The sequence below is a fragment of the Palaemon carinicauda genome, unplaced genomic scaffold, assembly GCF_036898095.1.
Source record: "Palaemon carinicauda isolate YSFRI2023 unplaced genomic scaffold, ASM3689809v2 scaffold53, whole genome shotgun sequence".
Taxonomy (NCBI): domain Eukaryota; kingdom Metazoa; phylum Arthropoda; class Malacostraca; order Decapoda; family Palaemonidae; genus Palaemon; species Palaemon carinicauda.
In genome coordinates this window covers 31,277-50,000 of record NW_027171794.1, presented here as the reverse complement: position 1 = coordinate 50,000, position 18,724 = coordinate 31,277, and positions in this window count along the sequence as shown.

Genomic DNA, 18,724 nt, shown 5'->3' with positions numbered 1-18,724 from the left:
GTTAATTCTAATAGCCAGGCCTTCTCCATCATGAGGCTCAATACTACACAGTATTCTAGAAGTTTTATTCCAGCTGTTACCAAGTTGTGGAATGATCTTCCTAATCGGGTAGTTGAATCAGTAGAACTTCAAAAGTTCAAAGTTGGAGCAAATGCTTTTTTGTTGACCAGGCGGACATGAGTCTTTTTATAGTTTATTTATGAAATATCTGTTTTTGATGTTGTTAATAGTTTATATATGACATGTCTGTTTTGACGTTGTTACTTTTTTTAGAATGATCTATTGTTAATTTGTTCTCTTCATTTACTTATTTCCTTATTTCCTTTCCTCACTGGGCTATTTTTCCCTGTTGGAGCCCCTGGGCCTATAGCATCTTGCTTTTCCAACTAGGGTTGTAGCTTGGATAGTACATACATACATATACCAAAGGCACTTCCCCCAATTTTGGGGGGTAGCCGACATCAACAATGAAACAAAACAAAAAAGGGGACCTCTACTCTCTACGTTCCTTCAGCCTAACCAGGGACTCAGCCAAGTTCAGCTGGTACTGCTAGGGTGCCACAGCCCAACCTCACTCATTATCCACCACAGATGAAGCTTCATAATGCTGAATCCCCTACTGCTGCTACCTCCGTGGTCATCTAAGGCACCGGAGGAAGCAGCAGGACCTACCGGAACTGCGTCACAATCGCTCGCCATTCATTCCTATTTCTAGCACGCTCTCTTGCCTCTCTCACATCTATCCTCCTATCACCCAGAGCTTTCTTCACACCATCCATCCACCCAAACCTTGGCCTTCCTCTTGCACTTCTCCCATCAACTCTTGCATTCATCACCTTCTTTAGCAGACAGCCATTTTCCATTCTCTCAACATGGCCAAACCACCTCAACACATTCATATCCACTCTAGCCGCTAACTCATTTCTTGCACCCGTTCTCACCCTCACCACTTAGTTCCTAACCCTATCTACTCGAGATACACCAGCCATACTCCTTAGACACTTCATCTCAAACACATTCAATTTCTGTCTCTCCATCACTTTCATTCCCCACAACTCTGATCCATACATCACAGTTGGTACAATCACTTTCTCATATAGAACTCTCTTTAAATTCATGCCCAACCCTCTATTTTTTACTACTCCCTTAACTGCCCCCAACACTTTGCAACCTTCATTCACTCTCTGACGTACATCTGCTTCCACTCCACCATTTGCTGCAACAATAGACCCCAAGTACTTAAACTGATCCACCTCCTCAAGCAACTCTCCATTCAACATGACATTCAACCTTGCACCACCTTCCCTTCTCGTACATCTCATAACCTTACTCTTACCCACATTAACTCTCAACTTCCTTCTCTCACACACCCTTCCAAATTCTGTCACTAGTCGGTCAAGCTTCTCTTCTGTGTCTGCTACCAGTACAGTATCATCTGCAAACAACAACTAATTTACCTCCCATTCATGATCATTCTCGCCTACCAGTTTTAATCCTCGTCCAAGCACTCGAGCATTCACCTCTCTCACCACTCCATCAACATACAAGTTAAACAACCACGGCGACATCACACATCCCTGTCTCAGCCCCACTCTCACCGGAAACCAATCACTCACTTCATTTCCTATGCTAACACATGCTTTACTACCTTTGTAGAAACTTTTCACTGCTTGCAACAACCTTCCACCAACTCCATATAACCTCATGACATTCCACATTGCTTCCCTATCAACTCTATCATATGCTTTCTCCAGATCCATAAACGCAACATACACCTCCTTACCTTTTGCTAAATATTTCTCGCATATCTGTCTAACTGTAAAAATCTGATTCATACAACCCCTACCTCTTCTAAAACCACCCTGTACTTCCAAGATTGCATTCTCTGTTTTATCCTTAATCCTATTAATCATTACTCTACCATACACTTTTCCAACTACACTCAACAAACTAATACCTCTTGAATTACAACACTCGTGCACATCTCCTTTACCCTTATATAGTGGTACAGTACATGCACAAACCCAATCTACTGGTACCATTGACAACACAAAACACATATTAAACAATCTCACTAACCATTCAAGTACAGTCACACCCCCTTCCTTCAACATCTCAGCTTTCACACCATCCATACCAGATGCTTTTCCTACTCTCGTTACATCTAGTGCTCTCCTCACTTCCTCTATTGTAATCTCTCTCTCATTCTCATCTCCCATCACTGGCACCTCAACACCTGGAACAGCAATTATATCTGCCTACCTATTATCCTCAACCTTCAACAAACTTTCAAAATATTTCGCCCACCTTTTCCTTGCCTCCTCTCCTTTTAACAACCTTCCATTTCCATCTTTCACTGTCTCTTCGATTCTTGCGCCAGCCTTCCTTACTCTCTTCACTTCTTTCCAAAACTTCTTATTCTCTTCATATGACTGACCCAGTCCCTGACCCCACCTCAGGTCAGCTGCCCTCTTTGCCTCACGTACCTTGCGCTTTACTTCTACATTTTTCTCTCTATATTTTTCATTCTTCTCTATACTATTACTCTGCAGCCATTCTTCAAAAGCCCTCTTTTTCTCTTCCACTTTTACCTTCCACAATAAATATATATGAGGTAGAAATTTATTTCTATTTGAACACGATGTTGTGTTGATATTTATCCATATTGACTCATTAGGGGTAATTTGAATGAATTACTACCAATTGTGTCACGTGGTGGGCCGGGAAATCGGGTAAAACTCGCTGGTAAGAGACTGATGTCTCGCCAGGTAAATCCTCGGACAGCTGGGTAGCGTCAGGTTCCGATTTCTTTTAATGGCCTCTTGTGGCATGGTTGGTTTCGACCTGGCCTTTCATTAGAAGGGGCTAGCGTTCGATCCCAAGTATGAGGTAGAAATTTATTTCTATTTGAACACGATGTTGTGTTGATATTTATCCATATTGACTCATTAGGGGTAATTTGAATGAATTACTACCAATTGTGTCACGTGGTGGGCCGGGAAATCGGGTAAAACTCGCTGGTAAGAGACTGATGTCTCGCCAGGTAAATCCTCGGACAGCTGGGTAGCGTCAGGTTCCGATTTCTTTTAATGGCCTCTCGTGGCATGGTTGGTTTCGACCTGGCCTTTCATTAGAAGGGGCTAGCGTTCGATCCCAAGTATGAGGTAGAAATTTATTTCTATTTGAACACGATATTGTGTTGATATTTATCCATATATATATATATATATATATATATATATATATATATATATATATATATATATATATATATATATATATATATATATATATATATATATGTATATATATATATATATATATATATATATATATATATATATATATATATATATATATATGTATATATATATATATATATATATATATATATATATATATATATATATATATATATATATATGTGTATATATATATATATATATATATATATATATATATATATATATATATATATATATATATATATATATATGTATATATATATATATATATATATATATATATATATATATATATATATATATATATATATATATATATATGTATATGTATATATATGTATATATATATATATATGTATATATATGTATATGTATATATATGTATATATATGTATATATATGTATATGTATATATATATATATATATATATATATATATATATATATATATATATATATATATATATATATATATATATATATATATATATATATATTTATATATATATATATATATATATATATATATATATATATATATATTTATATATATATATATATATATATATATATATATATATATATATATATATATATATATATATTTATATATTTATATATTTTTGGGCTCAAGCCATGTCGTCCTGATGGAAGTTCCTTAAAGGCAGCTTCCTAGGGTATATTACAACTACGGCGATATTCCCAGAGAATTTACCTTCAGGTACCCAGAATTCTAACTCCTGGAGCGAGTATCCCTAAAAAAGACCTTAGGGATATCGTAAATATCAGTGGACGTATTCTTGACACGCCTCATAGCGTGTCCGGAAAATTCACCGCCAGCAATTCACCGCCAGCAAATCACCGCCAGCAAATCACCGTTAAAGAAAATTCACCGCCAGCAATTCACCGCCAGCAAATCACCGCCAGCATACCATTCACCGTTAAAGAATTTACCAAATAATAAATCTGTAATTTTTTTTTATTTTACACATTATAAAGGACATTTAAACATCTTAATTTGTTGCTACGACATTCTATTTATTTGTTTATACATTCATAATTAAAATAACTGCTTAAAAGGAAAAGAAATAAGATAACATGTTTATAAAATATAAATTCGAACATAATCTAGTATGAAATATTATGAGCTATTCCACGCAAGTAATCAATAACATTTACGTCTGGATCATAGTTTCCGACAAGTCTTCGAAGTCGTTGGGCGCAATCTCGATATTTTTTCTTTTTCTTGGGAGGTTCCTGACCAGCCACGTATTGCTCAAATCTAACTTGATTTAATGCCTGTTCTTTCTTAATGCAGTCAATAAATTTCCAGATGTTTGGATGGCATGCTGTCATCTGTTCTTCAAAAGCTCTGTGCCACCCTTCTACAGAATTGTTTGTCTTCGGCAAATTATGTAACACAGCTTCATAAACGTTCCACATTTCGTGCGGAAATTGGGGTGGTCGACGACGCTGTCTTCTGTCTGGACGTCCTATCCAGGTATCTTCGAAATAATCCAAGACTTCTTGGACCTCAGGGGGGAAAATATCGCTGTCACATAACTCTTCGAATGTAGATACGACTCTCTCTGTTGGTACGAATGCTATTGCAGGGAGCATTCGCAGACTTAAAGCAAAATCTGCGTCATTTTCATACCTCTCTTTTAACCCATGACATTGAATAGTACGCATGATACACTGGCAAAAATGGAAAAAACAGCCATTTTGCTTAATTTGGAGAAATGTGTTTTTACATGCTTTTATCATGGCTTTTTCAAAATCTGTTGTTATTGACAAAGGGAGTAGAGACGTGAGTGAGTTCTTTATCTTTCCCAAAAATATTTCATACGTTTCTTGAGATTTATCTGGCAATAAGGCATATACTAACGGCAATGAAATATTTTCCTTTAAACCATGTAGAGTGTATAACTGAAAGAATAATAACGGGACGGTTTTGAAGGTTCCATCCGCATACCAATGTTGGCTTTCAGCTAACAATTGTAGATTTCGCTGCGTGCTGAAGATCATTATGCGCTTCTCAATATTACCAGAATCAAAATATAAGAACTCCTCCCCATTTGGCAACGTAGTAAAACCCTCAGGAAAAGTGATATGTTTACGATGAGATGGAAGAGCTGGTCCAGAAATACTTTTATATCTTATATTTCGCATTGTTCTTTTCAACGTATCTGTACTTGGAAGCTTTCCTGCTGCTGCTTGACTGCATCCATCAAAAGCAATTGATAATATTGAATGAGGCGAGTCTGTTGAATTCTTTGCTTTGATACGAACTTCTTCACAAATCTTTGCCGCCTCGACATTGGCGGCATCTGCAAGATGATTATGCTCATTCAAAGTCTTAACAATTTTGTCACCCACTGTGGTTACTCGTGCACGACACTTCGTCTTCTGGTACTGCTCACATTTCCAATGTATTTTATGCTCAATTTGTCTTTCTTTGACGTACATATAGTTATTAATGCACAATTTCTTCTTTCTTTTCTCACTTTGAATGAACCGATGGGCCATTTTAAAGAAGTGTGTTAGATATGTATGCCTAAAAGAGCGAGACAACACTGAACCGCAATGAAAGTGTTGCTTCAAAGGCTTGAGAAAATTTTAATTTATAAAGAATAAAACTCAATAATAAGTGAACTGTTAATTTTTGTTTTCAAACGGTCTATTTATACCATTTAGGATAATTTTGAAACGATTGTTAGGCGATAAAATACTCTAAAAAAGGAAATGGGTGAATTGTTTTGCGATGAATTGTTAGGCGGTGATTTGCTAGCGGTGAATTTTCCTTAACGGTGAATTGCTGGCGGTGATTTGCAAGCGGTGAATTGCTGGCGGTGAATTTTCCTAAACTCGCCTCATAGCAATCTATACCCCGAATAGAGTTAACACTTCGTAGGGGTCAAATGGCAAGAAAACGAAAACGATAAGAAAGGGGGGAGCCGTTCGTAAGGCATCTCTCCTCCCCGTTTCGAAAGCGTGCCCTGCGCCGCTCACGGCGCCATCTGTATTCCTTTTTGCGTAGCTCTACGACTCGGTGTTTCGTTCCCTGTTTTCTACCAAATCTTGGAATTTCTCTTGTGATAATGCTTTCTCCAACTTCTTCTGCCTCGGATAAGTTGAGTATTATTTCCTTTATGTATAAATGTAGGCTCTTGGTTAAAATTAAAGTAATTAAAAGAGTTATCTTTGATACAAGAGCTGTTGCCTGCTGGAGGCATCATGGATGCTGTCGCTCGCTAGAATAGGAATTATTTGTTAGCAAGAGCGACGTTCCCAGCCCCTTTGCTCTTAAATATTAGCTACTTAGCTTATTTAGGAATTCTGTTATGATGCGTTAGTAGTGTGCCTGGCGAAGTTTGCCTAGGCTGCCAACACTAGTCTTCGTAGGCTAGCGGTTGGCCTATGTACTTCCTGCATGATAATTAGTCTTCCAAGTGTGATTTTATTGTTTTAAGCGTTAGGCAACGTTATACATATTAGCCATTTTCGAGTACTTTCCAAGATAGTATTGGTGGGAGTTTCGTTGAATTAGGTAATCGATTCTCTTAGTGCCTAGGCTAGGTTGTCTTAGGTCATTATAATATTATCTGTGTCCCCGTTTGCTCCCTTCTCTTCGGGGAAGGGGCAAACCCTTTCCCTCTGTTTAAGCCCTATGCTTAACTCTAGTGGTTTGTTTGAATTAATTTTCAAATATATCTATGCTGGAGTAGTACTGTACCTTCCCGTTCCATCTGAATTGGTTCAGAGGGGGACAGTACAACAGTGTTTAGTCTGAGCCCGGGTTCGTCTGGCATGGGGCAGAGTCTCCCTTGCTGATTGACTCGGGCATTAAGGGTTATCCCCTTGGTCCACCTTGTTGGGTTCCAGTAGTGATCCCTTCACTCGGTGACCCATCAGACTGTCCTCTTGCTGTTCCGGTCTCGGGGTATGTTCCCTTTTCTGGAATAGCAATTCCTTCCTTGCCGTGGTTTTAGGGAGGCAGCCAGTAGTGCCGGCCTCCCTCTCGGGTCTTTCTCTGACTGAGATGAACTGTTTTAGTTGGGAATGACTCTTAACCAAGGCAAGGTTGGATAGGACCCTCTGTCCTTCCCTTCTATTTTCCGTTTCCTTGTGTCAGTCGTCCGCATCCTTACCTAGCCTAGGTTAGGATGAGGAACTGACGTGTTCTCCTGTTGGCCGGCAGAGTGTGCCGACCGGCAGAGACCATTCCTTCGAGTGCTGCCCGGTCCTTTCTTGGTCCCTCCATCGCTGCCGTCTGTAGATTCAGTAGGCAGCGGTTAGGAAGCTTGACTTAGTGTCTCCCCTTCCTTTCGGCACTCTTTCGGGTGCCGGGCTCAGAGACTCATAGTCTCTTAACCCGGCACTCATTCTGTTGTCTTCGTATGTGTTGTCCTTGCCGTCTGCCGGCCTACAGGCCGGCCGTCGGTGGGGAGGGGTGTTCTCCAGTTCTCTTGCTGTCGGTCGGCGATGGTTATATACCTTTGCCGGCCAGTCTCTTGCTCATCTGCCGGCCACTACAAGTGGGGCCGGCAGCCGAGCGCTGCCTGGTGTGGAGGCCAGCCGGCAGGGTTTGTTTACTGCTGCCGGCCGGCCTGCGACACTGCCCAGTCAGCCGGCCACTAAGAATGATGGCCGGCAACGCAGTGCAAACCGGGTGGCTGCGGACCGGCAACCACTGCCGGCCGGTTCAGGCATGGGATCTGGAGTTCTCCCCAATAAGGGTGATCTGATGTTGCGTACTTGAGATCTACCTTTCGAAAAACGGGGGGGGGGGGGGTGCTGACCGGCAATACCCGGCTGGCACACCACCCTCAGGTACTGTATCAGTCCTCTCTTGGTGGTATATTTAACCAAGGGAGTTCATGATGTAGTAGGTTACAACACTGTCTTTTCTATCTTACTTGTGTTACTGGTGCAATCACTTGGTGTCGCCTTACAAGGATAAAAGATAATTCTTTTTATCCCTGGCCGGAATGGTAATATTTTACCTTAGGTGTGAGCTACACCTAATTTCCTTTGGAAATACGTTCTCTGGTTATTCTAGTAAAGACTAACTATGTGACTTTGGCTGGTGGGCTTCCACAGGTGTTTGTGTGGGTTTCACAAGTAGGTGTCTTTCCCTTATTCTTGTTGAATACTCATTTGTTACATGTGAATTGAAATTCACTTGATATTCATGGAAATTTTTCTTCTTTTACAGGAGGAGCATCCGAAGTGTGATAGTGTCTTCTGCAATGTCCGCAGTAAGAACTTTTGCGGACATGTCTCGTGTAGGAGGCACGCGGCTTGTGCAGCCTCCAATGATGACCATCGTTACTGGGATCCGCAGGTATGTGCTGTATGTACTAACCTGCTATCAGAGGCTTTTGAATCCCCTAGGTCGGCGGAGTCAAGAGATGCAGCGAGGGAGAGGCTTCGCGTATGGGTAAGGGGTTTTCAGAAAAACACCACTGGACCTTATCTTCCTAACGAGAAGATGAGGGCATACCTTTTTCCCAAGGCTTCCCCTGATGCTGTTGTTCCCCAGCCTCGGCCGGAGATCCCTCTGATCCAGATTCCAGTGGAGGAGGATGTCGCTGATGCCATGCAGGACATCCAGTTGGACGACAAGATGTCTGACTTGTCCGATCGTGCGGAGCAGGTTCTCCTCGCAGAGGGCGAGGAGGAGGATCGAGATCCTATTGCCGTGGAGGAAGAGGTTCCCGTATCGTCAGACGTGCCGGTTCAGGTCTCTGAACCTATCCCCTCTACCTCGTCCGCTCTTCCAGCAGAGCTAGGACAGGCTCTCTCTTCCATCGTTGGTATGATCCAACAGATGCAGAGGGAGAATAATCAGAAGGCCGCTACTTTGGAGCTCCAGATGCAGAAGATCACAGCATCACGTGGACCTCCAAAGAAGCTCAACGTTAAGGACCTTCCTCTGTGCTCGGATGCCAACCCGTGGAGATATGCCGAGCACATGCCGATGACGATTGGGAAGATCGTCATGTCGGAGAAACTGGGCTCAGTTCCCCTTGAGGAGGTGGAATTCTGGCCCAGTAGAGGGGCCTACCCGGACTGTTATGTCCGTTTGAAGAAGGAGCCGGCCTCGAAGGAGGAGACGGAACCAAAGGAGGTGATTATCCTGGATCACTCCAAGCCTCAAGCCACTTTAACAGCTGCTTTGAAGGAGAGGGGGTTCTCAAACTCAAAAGTTGCCGCTTTGAGTAAGAAGCACCCCTCCTTTGTATCCTCCCCGGCTAGGGCCTTCCCCTTTATGCAAAAGGGGTTTGCGGCCGTCATGAAGGCGGTTGAAGCTGGCAAGCCGTGTCCGTCTTTGGAGGAATGTAAACCTCTATCGTTGGCATTGCCGCTGGACAATAAGGACTGGAAGGAGGTGCACCTTACTTTCTCGGTTGGGAAGTTGGACGCCGACATTGCAGGTCAGCAGTTCGGCGAAAACCTTCCCAAGTTGTTGGAATTCCTTCTACGGAGGGAATTGGACACAAAGGAGCGCCTGGCAGCCTCGATGTCTCTCCAGACCAACATGGAGACGATGGCTAGCGACCCCAAGATGCCAGAGATGTTCATGGTAATGGCCAAAATTCATCTGGCCACAGTAACCAAGGACCTCTATTGCTTTGTCAAGGCAAGGAGGGCCTGTAGGGAGTTTGTGTTCGCCTCGGCCACAGTGAGGCATGAACCCAAGAGGCTAATTTCATCCAGCATCTGGGGTAAAGATCTCTTTCCCAAGGACGTGGTCAAAGAGGTCGTGGACAAGGCAGCCACTGAGAACCGCAATCTTCTCCTGAAGTGGGGCCTGTCCCTTAAGAGGAAGTCTTCTCCGGATGAGGGCCCTCAGCCGAAAGGAAAGGCGAAGAAGTCAAGGTTTTCCTCCCGTCCATCCAAGTCCTTCAAACCGCAAAGACAACAGCAGCAGCAGCCAGCTTTGCCTCCGGTACCACAACTGGTAGCCCAGACCCCGACCACCTTCCAATGGGTACCCCAAGCTATGTCATCAGCTTCCCCTGCATTCAATCCCGTGTTCGAGGGACAGTCAACCACGTTTCGTGCAAGACCCAGAGGAGCAGCTAGAGGGTCATCAAGACGCCCCTCTAGGGGACGAGGATTCAGAGGTGGTCGCGGCCAGGGAGGCAAGACTGCAGGGCAGTCAAAGTGAAGTGTCGCCGGTAGGTGGGAGACTTCAGTATTTCCGGGATCGCTGGACCTTCGATCCATGGGCCCACAGCCTTCTCAAAAATGGACTGGGTTGGAGTTGGTACAGTACTCCGCCCCAGTGCCCTCAATTTTTCCAACACTCCACCCCCGTTTTGGAGGAGTACATCCAAGATCTGTTGGAGAAAAAGGTGATCAGGAGGGTAAAGTCCATCAAGTTTCAAGGGAGGCTGTTTTGTGTTCCCAAGAAAGACTCGGGGAAACTCAGAGTCATTCTGGACTTGTCACCACTCAACAAGTTCATAGTGAACCACAAGTTCAAAATGTTAACGTTACAACACATAAGGGCCTTACTGCCCAAGAGGGCATATACCGTCTCCATCGATTTGTCAGACGCATATTGGCACGTTCCAATAAGTCGCCGTCTCTCCCCCTACCTAGGATTCAAGCTACAACAAAAACTTTATGCTTTCAGGGCGATGCCCTTCGGGCTAAACATAGCCCCAAGGATCTTTACGAAGCTTGCGAGCGCAGCTCTCAAACAGTTACGCCTAAAAGGGTTCCAGGTAGTAGCCTACCTGGACGATTGGTTGGTGTGGGCAGCATCCAGAGCAGAATGCTTGCAAGCTTCCCTACAAGTGATTCAGTTCCTGGAATATCTAGGCTTCATGATCAACAGAAAGAAGTCTCGTCTTTCTCCAGCTCAGAGGTTCCAGTGGTTGGGAATTCACTGGGATCTAGTGTCACACCGTCTTTCCATCCCAATGTCAAAGAGGAAGGAAATAGCGGGGTCTGTCAGGAGACTTCTAGGTTCCGAGAGGATATCAAGACGCGAACAAGAGAGGGTTTTGGGCTCTCTTCAGTTTGCATCAGTAACAGACCCAGTGCTAAGAGCACAGCTAAAAGATGCAGCGGGAGTATGGAGAACCTTTGCATCGAAAGAGCGAAGGGACTTGAAGAGACCGGTCCCACTTCGACTACGTTCTCTTCTCAGACCGTGGTCTCAAGCCAGTCGTCTAAAGAGGTCTCTACCTCTTCAGCCATCCCCCCCGTCAGTGACAATCCACACAGACGCCTCAAAGGTAGGGTGGGGGGGTCACTCCCATCGGAAAAAAGTGCAAGGGACCTGGTCCAAGCTATTTGGGACCTTTCACATAAACTTTCTAGAAGCTATGGCGGTGCTTCTTACCCTGAAGAAAGTAGCCCCACGTCACTCGATCCATGTAAGGTTGGTACTGGACAGCGAGGTGGTAGTGAAATGTCTGAATCGGCGGGGATCGAGATCCCCACCTCTCAACCAGGTAATGTTAGCCATATTCCGACTGGCGGAGAAGAAGAAGTGGCACCTGTCAGCAGTTCACCTTCAAGGAGTCCGGAATGTGACCGCGGACGCTCTATCCAGGGTTTCACCGATAGAGTCAGAATGGTCCCTAGACGCAGGATCATTCTCCTTCATCTTGAGACAAGTCCCAGAACTGCAGATAGACCTCTTCGCGACGATGGACAACAAGAAGCTGCCGAAATATGTGTCCCCATACGTGGACCCCTTGGCAGAAGCAGTAGATGCGATGTCCCTCGATTGGAACAGATGGTCCAGGATCTACCTGTTTCCCCCTCACAACCTGATGTTGAGGGTCCTCAACAAACTGAGATCCTTCAAGGGAGTAGCAGCAATAGTGGCCCACAAGTGGCCGAACAGTGTATGGTTCCCTCTAGCTCTGGAACTACGACTGAAGTTTCTACCACTCCCGGACCCAGTTCTGTCCCAGCAAGTCCAGAAGTCGACTGTCTACGCTTCATTACAGAAAACCCGAACCCTGCAGCTCATGATTTTCTCTCCCTAGCGGTGAAGAAACGGTTCGGAATCTCGAAAGATAGCATCGACTTCCTGGAAGAATACAAGTGTAAGTCTACTAGGAGGCAGTACGAATCTGCATGGAAGAAATGGGTAGCCTTTGTCAAAGATAAGAACCCGCACGAGATTTCTACGGAGTTCTGCCTATCCTTCTTCATTCACCTCCACGGACAGGGGCTGGCGGCTAACACAATTTCTACATGTAAGTCAGCTCTAACAAGACCCATTCTATATGCCTTCCAGGTAGACCTCGCTAACGAGATGTTTAATAAGATCCCGAAGGCCTGTGCTAGGCTTAGACCATCAGCTCCTCCAAAGCCTATTTCGTGGTCGTAAGACAAAGTCCTTCATTTTGCCTCATTACTGGATAATGAGGAATGTGCATTGAAGGACCTGACTCAAAAAGTGATCTTCCTTTTTGCCCTTGCTTCTGGGGCCAGAGTTAGTGAGATTGTGGCCCTCTCGAGAGAGGAGGGCCGAGTTCAGTTCCTGGATGGGGGAGAACTGAACCTGTTTCCGGACCCTACGTTTCTCGCTAAGAATGAGTTGCCCACCAACAGGTGGGGTCCCTGGAGAATCTGCCCTCTGAAAGAAGATGCATCTCTATGTCCCGTAGAATGCCTAAAGGTCTATCTTCGTAGAACTTCAGACTTCCATGGGGGCCAACTATTCAGAGGAGAAACATCGGGCTCGAATTTATCTTTAAATCAGCTTAGGGCGAAAATTACATATTTTATTCGCAGAGCGGATCCTGACAGTTCACCCGCAGGTCATGATCCGAGGAAAGTTGCTTCATCCTTAAACTTCTTTAACTTTATGGATTTTGAACACCTTCGTTCATACACTGGCTGGAAGTCTTCCAGGGTATTCTTTCGCCACTATGCTAAGCAAGTGGAGCAGCTAAAGAGGTCTGTGGTAGCAGTTGGTTGCGTCGTTAACCCTGCTGTTTAACTCTGCGAGGAACAGCGGATTCATTTGGGACTTTGATTCTTGGGTGAGTGGCTAGTTATATGCGTTGATATAACTGGTAGTGAAGGCTCTGAGAGCCCACAGTGACTGTTCCAACGTTATGGTGATGGTAGCACAAGTACAGACAGGTGTGCCAAGCGTTTGCTAACGCTATTGTCAGCAAAGTAGTAACATGGACGTTAAGTTTGATACCGGGGTATGTGCAAGTGACATATATGTTTTCTTTCAGATAACCATTCATCCATGCACTACAGTACTTGTGTAAATTGTTGGTCATCCACCTAGCATATGTACATATTTATGGTGACCATGTCCATTTATTGTTTCTCAATAAACTTGTTCTCGGGAACCTTGCGTCTCCTTCACCTATTTTGATTTCATATTATTTTTTGAGCATTTAGCCTATGTATATTAATCGGGGATATCTATAATAGCCTATTCCTTAATGCAAAGCCTTGTTACACTGGTTTATACTTTCCTTAGCATAAAGGACTCCACCCCTTTCTGAGGACGGTGGTAGCAGCAAGTTTAATCCTACGCAGATATAACCTTTTGTCTAATTTTACTTCGACTTGGGTGCTGGTCGGGACTTTTCCTTTGGATACTGTAGTCCCGTAAGACTTCGCTTTACTTCATATAGAGTAAGACCACTATATGGTACTGGCTGGCGAGTGATTCATACATAGGTATATGTACTCTTCGTTCGTTTCTAGAGTCTAGTAGGACTCCTCCCTGTAGGGGGCAGGAAGCGCTTTCATGGCTTATGATTAGTGAAAAGATGTATAACGGTAACATCTTAGGTCTGTCAGTCGAGTTGACTAAGAAACATTCTTGAGGAGTACGGCACGTATTGAGAATCCACAGATACAGTAATGCTCTGGTATACTTCCATCAGGACGACATGGCTTGAGCCCAAAAAACGGATTTTGAGCGAAGCGAAAAATCTATTTTTGGGTAAGATAGCCATGTCGTCCTGATGGACCCGCCCTGCTCCTTTTCTAATAAAAAAAAAAAAAAAAAATAAATAAATAAAGACTGAAAAGGATTGTAGGACCCCTCCCTACATACAGTATCTGTAGCACCTCGTGTATCGCTACAAGGAATACAGATGGCGCCGTGAGCGGCGCAGGGCACGCTTTCGAAATGGGGAGGAGAGATGCCTTACGAACGGCTCCCCCCTTTCTTATCGTTTTCGTTTTCTTGCCATTTGACCCCTACGAAGTGTTAACTCTATTCGGGGTATAGATTGCTATGAGGCGTGTCAAGAATACGTCCACTGATATTTACGATATCCCTAAGGTCTTTTTTAGGGATACTCGCTCCAGGAGTTAGAATTCTGGGTACCTGAAGGTAAATTCTCTGGGAATATCGCCGTAGTTGTAATATACCCTAGGAAGCTGCCTTTAAGGAACTTCCATCAGGACGACATGGCTATCTTACCCAAAAATAGATTTTTCGCTTCGCTCAAAATCCGTATATATATATATATATATATATATATATATATATATATATATATATATATATATATATATATATATATGTATGTATGTATGTATGTATGTATGTATGTATATATATATATATATATATATATATATATATATATATATATATATATATATATATATATATATATATATATATATATATATATATATATATATATATATATGTAATGGAACCTCTACATACGATTGCCTTTACATACAATTGTTCGAGCATCTGAAGTAAAATTCGATCAAATTTTCGTCTCGACACCCGAAGACATGCTTTAACATCCAACGTAGATCTTGTTTACGCTGGTCGACGGCAGCACATTGGAGGGACGCCATTGAGTGTCGAGTCGTCAGCTCTCTGTTCTCGTGTGCATTGTGTGGTTGTCCTCTGTTTGGGCTGTTATTAACAGTGCTTATTATCTTCCTTTTCTAACGTTTCATTTTTGATTTTACGTATAACCATGGGTCCTCAGAAGCTTAGTTTTGGTACAGGTATTAGTACATACATACATATACCAAAGGCACTTCCCCCAATTTTGGGGGGTAGCCGACATCAACAAGAAACAAAACAAAAAAGGGGACCTCTACTCTCTATGTTCCTCCAGCCTAACCAGGGACTCAGCCGAGTTCAGCTGGTACTGCTAGGGTGCCACAGCCCAACCTCCCACATTTCCACCACAGATGAAGCTTCATACTGCTGAGTCCCCTACTGCTGCTACCTCCGCGGTCATCTAAGGCACCGGAGGAAGCAGCAGGGCCTACCGGAACTGCGTCACAATCGCTCGCCATTCATTCCTATTTCTAGCACGCTCTCTTGCCTCTCTCACATCTATCCTCCTATCACCCAGAGCTTTCTTCACACCATCCATCCACCCAAACCTTGGCCTTCCTCTTGTACTTCTCCCATCAACTCTTGCATTCATCACCTTTTTTAGCAGACAGCCATTTTCCATTCTCTCAACATGGCCAAACCACCTCAACACATTCATATCCACTCTAGCCGCTAACTCATTTCTTACACCCGTTCTCACCCTCACCACTTCGTTCCTAACCCTATCTACTCGAGATACACCAGCCATACTCCTCAGACACTTCATCTCAAACACATTCAATTTCTGTCTCTTCATCACTTTCATTCCCCACAACTCCGATCCATACATCACAATTGGTACAATCACTTTCTCATATAGAACTCTCTTTACATTCATGCCCAACCCTCTATTTTTTACTACTCCCTTAACTGCCCCCAACACTTTGCAACTTTCATTGAATCTCTGACGTACATCTGCTTCCACTCCACCATTTGCTGCAACAATAGACCCCAAGTACTTAAACTGATCCACCTCCTCAAGTAACTCTCCATTCAACATGACATTCAACCTTGCACCACCTTCCCTTCTCGTACATCTCATAACCTTACTCTTACCCACATTAACTCTCAACTTCCTTCTCTCACACACCCTTCCAAATTCTGTCACTAGTCGGTCAAGCTTCTCTTCTGTGTCTGCTACCAGTACAGTATCATCCGCAAACAACAACTGATTTACCTCCCATTCATGATCATTCTCGCCTACCAGTTTTAATCCTCGTCCAAGCACTCGAGCATTCACCTCTCTCTACTCTCTCTAACCTCATCACATTCCACATTGCTCCCCTATCAACTCTATCATATGCTTTCTCCAGATCCATAAAGGTATTATTAGTGGGGAGAAAAGGAAGAAGGCAATGCTTTCATTAGAAAACATTGAAAGACCATTATGAACCAGAGGGATTACACAGAATTATGATACAGAGGGACTACATAGAATTTTAATTTGCTGGTTCTTGAAATATCTTGACCACACTATATTTTTTATCCAGTCAAAAAGTCTATACAGTAGTTTGTTATCTGAAATTTCACTGGAGATACTTCTGCTAGAGGGCTATGGGCTCCTTCTCTCTGGTTACTGCTCATTTTCCTTTTGCCTACAGATACACGGAATAGTCTGGGCTATTCCTTACACATTCTCCTGTCCCCATACACCTGACAACATTGAGATTACCAAACAATTCTTCTTCACCCAAGGGGTTAACTACTTTACTGTAATTGTTCAGTGGCTACTTCTTTCTTGGTAAGGGTAGAAGAGACCCTTTACTTATGATAAGCAGCTCTTCTAGGAGAAGGACATACCAAAATTAAACCATTGTTCTCTAGTCATGGATAGTGCCATAGCCTCTGTAACATGGTCTTCCACTCTCTTGGATTAGAATTCTCTTGCTTAAGGGTACACCCAGGCACACTATTCTATCTACTCTTCCTGTGGTTTTGTTCAAGTTGTTATAGTTTATATAGGAAATATTTATTTAATCTTGTTACAGTTTGCAAAATATTTAATTTTCTTTATTTGCTTTCCACATTGGGCTATTTTCCCTGTTGGAGACCCTTGGTCTTATAGCATCCTGCTTTTACAACTATGGTGTTTAGCTTAGCAGGTAATGATAATAATAATAATTTAATTTGTTCCGTAACCGAAATACAAACCACGCTATTTACAAAGGGTTACCTTTTAGCGTAGCTGAAATGGCGAGCCATTAGAATTTAACGAGGGTGTATTACCCCCGCGCTAGTTAGGGGGGGGGTAGGGGAGTGGTAGCTAGCTACCCCTCCTCCCCCTTACACACAGGTGAATACTCACTTTCACTTTTGGCTCGGACTGTGACAGACGTCTCTTGTCTTGGTCCTCTCTTGGCAGCCATTGTTTGTTTTGTCTTTACTTAATCGCTTACTTTTCATTTACTCTATATATATGTAAACATGTTTTCATGTTTGTATATATATTTGAGTATAGAAATAAGTAAGTTTCCTTTTCAGATTTGTGTGTGTAGTGTACGATAACTACGTGGAGGCCTCGGCAGTTAGGCCACCTCGGCATAATTTTATGGGTGGCGATCGAGTTTGACTTATGTCTTTCTCTCTCTCTCTCTCTCTCTCTTGAGGTCGTTCACCCTTTTACTACGTGTTACTCCGCCCTTGTAGCTTCCTTTCCGTGTGGGGGGGTTGCTACGCCGTACGTTTGTCTCAATTAGTTATGAATCTAATTGTAGTTGTTTTTTGTTTTTCAGCTTGTAGAACAATTCCTTTCGGGGTTTTCGTTCTTTCTTTAGTGTTCATTCATTTTTAAATTACATAATTACATAGTTACATAATTATAATTGTTATAATTCTATTTTGGTTACAGCTCTCCTTCCGCGAGTGTAAGTGGTTGTGAGGGCACGTGCCTGTTGTGTAATTCTTGTTCTTTTCCCTCGGGATTCCTCTTCGGAGCCTTCCCGGGGGAATGAATGTGTACTAATATTATTTGTTTTATTTTTTTACAGTTATACCGATCTAGTTCGTTTCTGTAATATGGCAACGGTGTGAGCTGTCTGGTTGAGTCCTGGGGATTCGGCTGTTGCTGCCTCCCCTCTTGTATTTTCGTCAGGGGCGTGTCTCCTTCTACTGGAAGTACTCCCGTGACGACGGACAGCTCTCCAGTTCATTTTAGAACTCTCAGGAGGCTTGCCTCCTTGGGCGGGTAACTTTCCTTCCGAGGGAAGTTTTTCCTGTCCAGGCTTGAGTTTTTCCCCTTTTGGGGGTTCTTCTCTTGCCTTTTTTTCGTGCGACTATGCTCTTGGTGCTGAGCGGTCGCACCTCTAGTTTCGCTCAAGGGGCTGGGCAACTGCAGGAGCTCCTCTTCGGAGGATTGCTCCTTTTAGGTCACTGGCTGACCAGTCTCTTCCACGAAGTGTTTCTCTTTCATTCGCGAGAGAGTACACTCATAGAGACTCCTCTTCGGAGGTTTCTTCTGTTGCTGTTGCTGTTGCTGTTGGCCTCCCTCGCCGTAAGGCCCACCGTCCGCCTCGTCGTAAGGGCCTCTCATCTCCCTAAAAGGGTGCTTGAGGCGCCTTTTTGGATCTCCGTTTGCAGCCTACAACTCCTTTTTCTCGATCTTCCGCCTTGGTGC